At 45.1% G+C, this 6,000-nt stretch overlaps 1 long non-coding RNA gene across 1 annotated transcript in view; it reads right to left on the bottom strand.

Annotated features, from left to right (window-relative positions):
• Window positions 1-1,588: 1,588 nt before the first annotated feature.
• Window positions 1,589-6,000, bottom strand: part of LOC145539932 (uncharacterized) — a 50,090-nt gene continuing 45,678 nt past the window's right edge. The window contains exon 2 of the long non-coding RNA XR_014078075.1: window positions 1,589-5,221. This is a non-coding gene — a long non-coding RNA (uncharacterized LOC145539932). The remainder of the gene's footprint in view (window positions 5,222-6,000) is intronic.

The following is a 6,000-nucleotide window of genomic DNA, read 5'->3' as shown; positions in this document are numbered from 1 at the left end:
TAAACATTATTCCAGGCCAAGGGAATTACTCTACAGAAAAGAAAGTATGGCCATGGGCTCAAAGAATCCACTGGTCCTGTTACATACTGCGTCACCCAGAAACTGCCAGCCTGGGAGTAAATGCTCTCAAAGACATACTCAAAGACATACCTTGTAGATGACACCCTGTGAGGGTGGGTTGTCATCCTCCAGGATGCATATACAACCTGAATCAATGACCACATGGTGTTGTGTCCTCTTGGGACTAAATAGAAGTGGCTGCACTTACCAATACTCTCAGTGACCACTTTGGGAGTTCAGGCTTCCCCTCTCCATTCCTTTAGGGCCTGAGGGCAAGGGGGTCACCATCCTGGCAGGGATTGTTGATCCTGGTCATAGGAAGAGGTAAAGCTGATGTTACACCAGAAAGCAGAGAAGAACACATTTAGCCTTCAGGTGATTGACAAGTGTCTCTTGGTGTTTCTACATATAGTTTTAATGGTAAATGGCCATCAGCAGCAGTGGTCTGAGGAAAGCATAGTAACTAGTGTCTCAGTCCCTCAGGGCTGAGGGTCTAGGTCATCATGACAGGCCCCAGACAAGGATGCATTAAATCTAGAATGGGTTGAGGATAATAATTGTCAGTTGTAACCTAAAGAGCAACCTACAACCTTCTTTTGTAAATTTCCATCAGTACAAGACCAACCAAAATTCTGGAGCAGCTGTTCCCTTTAAGGAACAAATACATCATAAGAAACAAGTAGGTCTGAGCTGTGTAAGGAATAGACAGTCCTATGTGCTGTGGTGCCCTCTTTCAGTATGGTGAACCTATCCCCTGGTGTCTACAAATATCAGCTGCTGATGGTTCACAGTTGTGTCCATCACTGAGCACGACCCTTGGCTTCAGAGATATGAAAATTACACCCTATCCTAGAGAAATGACCCAGAACAATAGGGACACAGGGGTCTGGCCCTCTTCTCTCAGCTTGGGACAACTCTTGTAACCAAATGAGGTTATGCGGACCCCCTACTTGGGTCCTAGTCTGGCTGAGGCTCCCTGCCTTGGTGGGGAATGTTCTTTTACTTTTGGTATTTTTGAAACCATAAGCAAAACCAAATCAAAGTAGAGCAAGATTTATTAAATGGGCCAGTGGGAACTTAGCTCACAAATCAACTTCTCACTTGGGGAATAATTAAGGGTAAGATTTCAAGGGCAAAGGTAATGAAAGGGTGGTATATACATTGGTGTTCTAGGAATAGTTCCCAGTTCTTCTGGGAACTGGAGTGCCACCTCTTTTCTGCCCTTTTATGGTCCTTCGGCATCTGGGTTTGAAGCAAGTTGAACCATTGTGGTGCAAACAGGCAGATATCTTACTCAACCTGATTATTTGTTGGTAAGGTAATAGGGAACCAACATCATCAGCCATCTGGTTTCAATGTGCTTTGGGTAGCAGTTAACTAACTTCTTTCACTTAGTGGAAGGGGTTTCAGTGCAAAACATCTCAAAGGACATGGCTCAGGAGGAGCTAAAGGTCCTTGGCTTTGTTTAATGATTGTTATTTTTATTTTGTCTTGCTTGACTGTTTTCCTTTATTTTTGCATTTTCTAATTTTTCTGATTAAATTTATTCTTTGGAACTTGGGGAAGGCTTTAGAGGCTAAAGTTTTTCTACAGATAAGAGGTAGATGGACAACATGGTGGGGGGAAAGGTCTATACAGGAAGGCCCCATAGGGTCCTGCTTGGTTACACTCTCAGCTCCAGAGCTTCCTAGGGGATCAGTCAAGGCCTCAGGTGAAACCCCTGCCCCGTCCTGCTTTCTTTTCTTCCATGCATGTGTCCCAGGAGAGGTCTAATAAGACTTTGCATGCAGCTTCCTCTTGCAGGGTCCTATTCCAGGGAAGCTAACCTGCCACAAACAATCGCCTTCTTGGAAAGGAACCCTCACTGACACCACCCCCACCCAACCCCCACCTCCAGCTGCAGTCACAGGAACCAGCAACCAACCACAGCACACTGACCCTGCCACTCCAGTGCAAGGTCATTGCCTCCCATTGTGGAGAAAGACAGCCTGCAATAAATGAAGTAAAATTAAAGAAAGAGTCTTGATTTAAGTCACTATTGGGGGTATCCCAGATGCTCTAGTTCCTTTTTTACTTAGATATATTTGTTTAGTTTTCTTTGAATTCTTGTAAAAGGGTTGAGGGATTTGTGGTTGATCAAGGAAAAAAGTATGATTAGGAGAGGCAGTAATGCACAAGCTTTATTGGGTAGAGCTCAGACAGAGTTGTGTGGGAGGGAGAGCATGAGACCAGAGACGAGAAGGGGAAAGGGGCAGGGAATTTTGGGAAAGAGTCAGATGGACTCACACACCTAGGTTGTATTTGTCAGCAGCCCAACAGGGTCTCTAGCTCAGTGAGGTCTGAAGGGCTTCATCAGCTTCTTATGACCAACAGTTCTTTTGTGCCAGTGGCCAATGATGTGGGATGAGATTTCATGAGGGATGCAAAGCAAGCCGCCTCTAAATAGCTAAAAATATTCTGCTTTGGCTATCTTAAAATAACTAGACGTGTAAAAATTTGAGCTTGGTGTCGATGGACTTTGAGCTAACAGGTCTCAGCTTGCAGTGAAGAAATAAACAACTTAGGGGACAACACAGAGCATCTTTGACTCACAGAACAAGTAAGGTCTAATCTATCCTTTTTAAAACATAGCCCTTTGTGCTTCAGCTGGGCTGAATTGAAGCTCTGACAGTTGCAATCCACTATTAGGTCCTGTCTGATACAAAAGCCTAGTCTAAATATTTCTATATTTATGAAGCTCTGAGTGATGATTGATTCCCTTCCCTGGTTGCTCAGGGGCATGAGTGCACACTCCTTAGTGCACTGTTCTGCCTTGCATTATTCTTTCATGGTTTCATATTTTGTCTTGCCTGGCCTCTCTAGCTGGTGAGCTCTCTGAGGTCAAGGCCTGGCCAGATGGCCTATTTTTCTCAGGACCCTGGTGCCTGGAGTTGCCTGGCAGCAGCACTTTTTCCCTTTTCCCGCACTTAGGAGTGACCCCTTCCACCTCCCTCCCTCAGATTAGCCAGCCTGGGCACAGGCTTCATTCACAGCAGGAGAAATGTGAGATCCTGAGCTGACTCCAAAGGCTGCCTGAATTGCCAAGATCTTCCACAGTTCTCACTCCTTCATATATTTTCTTATTGTCAGCTCCTGAGTGCTCATAGATGCCTGGGACTTTGGGCCACCTGCCTTGTTTAGCTATCTTACAGGAGATGCCTGGTACTGCAATCAATCATAAAATATAAAGCCTGATTTGAGAATCAGGAGTCCTGATTCTGGTCCTGGCACTGCATGACCTCGGACAAGTCTCTTGGGTTCTCAATATCTCGGTTTCCCCATCTCAGCACTGCTACTAATCATAAACACATGATCCATGCTTCCTACATGTCAGGCACAGGCACTGAGACTGTCTCATGTGACACAACAATGTGATAAGAAGCCATGGGGACTCCTGGGCTTACAAGTCAGATGCAACTTGCCTGATATCATATGCCAATAACTTCCTAAATCTGGGGCAAGGTGTTGGATGGCCTGCACCTGGAACCCACACTGCCTACTGAGAGCTCTACTCTCCCATCTTCTCCAGCTGGACTCACCCAGACCCCTGTCTCCAAACTCTGCACACAGTGACCACCACTCAGCTCCCAAAGGCCTGATTGTCTGAGAACCCTTTTGGACTCATGATATTCTCACTGAGCATCAGACAGATTTGTGAGACTTCAGGCAAATCATTGTGTCTGAGCTTCCTCCCAGGAGACTCAGAACATTAAAGAGGTGATATTTAAAATGGATTTGGCTACTTGCTTATTCTGTTGAGAAGAGTGTTATTTCAGAGAATGGATATGATAGCCACTTTGTGATGCCTGTGGAGGCGTATTTAAAAACACATGTAATAAAGAAGGTTGGAAAAAAGTAACGAGCAAAATAAAATGGGTTTTGGAGGTGCTGTGGAGAATAGAGCTACAGAACATACAGAATCACCCCGTCATTTATTGTTATTTAGCTGTTTCTCTTGGCCCTACCCATTTCAGTTGGGTGGACCTGTGTTCAGGGAGTGACCTGGGCTCTGCGTTGGGGGAAGGTACTGGACAAGAGCTGAGATTTCTCATGCTTCAGAGCACTGCCAGAGAGGCATATTTTTGGAAGATGCATTGGGACAGCAACCTCCTGAGTCCATGAGAGGACGTTTTTTTCTTTTGAAAACACTTCTTTAATGTCTGAGTGTTCTACTTTCCTGGGAACTGAGCAGCTGCTGCCTTTCAGAGGAGCTATAAATAGACCTTGCTGGTTTGAATAAATAATGCAGCAGAATGAGTGTGGGGAGGGCCAGGTGCTCTGGGCAGCCTGAAGTGGCTGGGGGTGAACAAGGCCTGGGAGAGGAGAGGGCATCCCAGACCCAGCTCCCCAAAGCCAAGGGGGCCCATGGAGGGAATGTCAAACAGGAGCCCAGGACTCTGATGCCTCCCTGCCTGAGTGACAAGCGTCAGGCAGAGGGAAGGCATTGTCGCCGCCCCAGCGGCTGCCAGAGCTGCTGTTGAGGTCTCTCACCAGAGGGCCGGGTGTGCAGTGGGTTATGTTGGCTCTCTGCCTCCGGGCTGCACATGCACGGTGGCCACATTTGAAAGGTGACTTCATGCATCCAGTGGCTCATCTAGGGTTGTGATTCTGAGTGTTCTGAGCTGTAGGGATGAGTCCCTTCCTGGCAAAGATAAACAGGATTACCTGATTATCTCCTGGTTCCAGGATCCTGATCTGGAATGTCAACACTTCTGCAGCCCCTCCTCCTTCTGGATCTCTGAGCTCCTGTCTCTGTTTCCATCAGTGCATGAATGTTCTGTCATCGTTTTCTCATCCGTGATTTGAGAAGCTAACAACATATGAAGAGCTTGCTTCTGGCTTGAGGTATTCTCAGCCTGGGACACAGAGCAGCCTTATGCCCTGAGGTGGGGTTGAGTCCTCAGGGACCTCAGGGACCTCCAGGCCAGCTTCCCTCCTGCCTGCCTCTGCTGGGAGGCAGGGATGGACTTCCCAGGTGGGCAGAGGCCTGGTACAAGCTCCCTGTCCCCCAGGCATGCAGGGCAAGTGTGATAGAATTCATGCTGCTACCAGCACTGCCCAGGACATATGAATGTTTTTGAATTCTGTTTCCATAGAACTCCTGTACAGGACTTTCTATCATCTGTGAGGAAAAGCAAACAAAAAGGTACTCAATATCCTTAGTCATTAGGGAGATGTAGATAAAAACTAAATGAGATGCTTGTTCACACCCACTAGGATAGCTGGAATAAAAAACACAGACAATAACAAGTGTTAATAAGGTTGTAGAGAAATTAGAACTCTCAAACATTGCTGCTAGAAATGTAAAATGATGCAGTCACTTTGGGAAATGGTCTGGAATTTCCTCAAAAAATTAAACAGAGTGTTAGCATATGGCCCATATTGTCCACTCCTAGGTATGTACCCAAGAATTGAAAACATATGTTCACACAAAAATATGTACTTGAATGTTCATGACATAATGATTCATAATTGCCTCAAAATGAAAAAAAACCCAAATGTCTATAAGCTGATGAATAAACAGAATGGTATATTAGCCACAAAAAGGAAGAAAATCCTGACATATACTGCAACATGAATGAATATTGAAAACGTTATTCTGAATGAAATAAACCAGTCACAGAAGAGTACATATTGTAATAATACTATTTATAGGAAATGTCCAGAATAGACTAGTAGCTGCAAGAGGCTGGAGAATGGGAGAAATGGGGAATGACTGCAAGTGAGTATAGGGCTTCTTTTGGAGTGAGGAAAATGTTCTCGAATTAGATATGATTGCACAACTTTGTAAATAAACTAAAGCCCATTGACTGGTACACTTTAAAAATATTAATTTTATGGTATATGAATGTATCTCAGTGAAAAAGTGTTTATGCTACTCGAATTCACAGAATCATTCAC

Source organism: Giraffa tippelskirchi, chromosome 2, assembly GCF_054371585.1.
Source record: "Giraffa tippelskirchi isolate mGirTip1 chromosome 2, T2T-mGirTip1v1.2.pri, whole genome shotgun sequence".
NCBI lineage: Eukaryota > Metazoa > Chordata > Mammalia > Artiodactyla > Giraffidae > Giraffa > Giraffa tippelskirchi.
The sequence above is the reverse complement of the archived record's forward strand: the minus strand, read 5'-3'. Positions and strand labels throughout refer to the sequence as shown.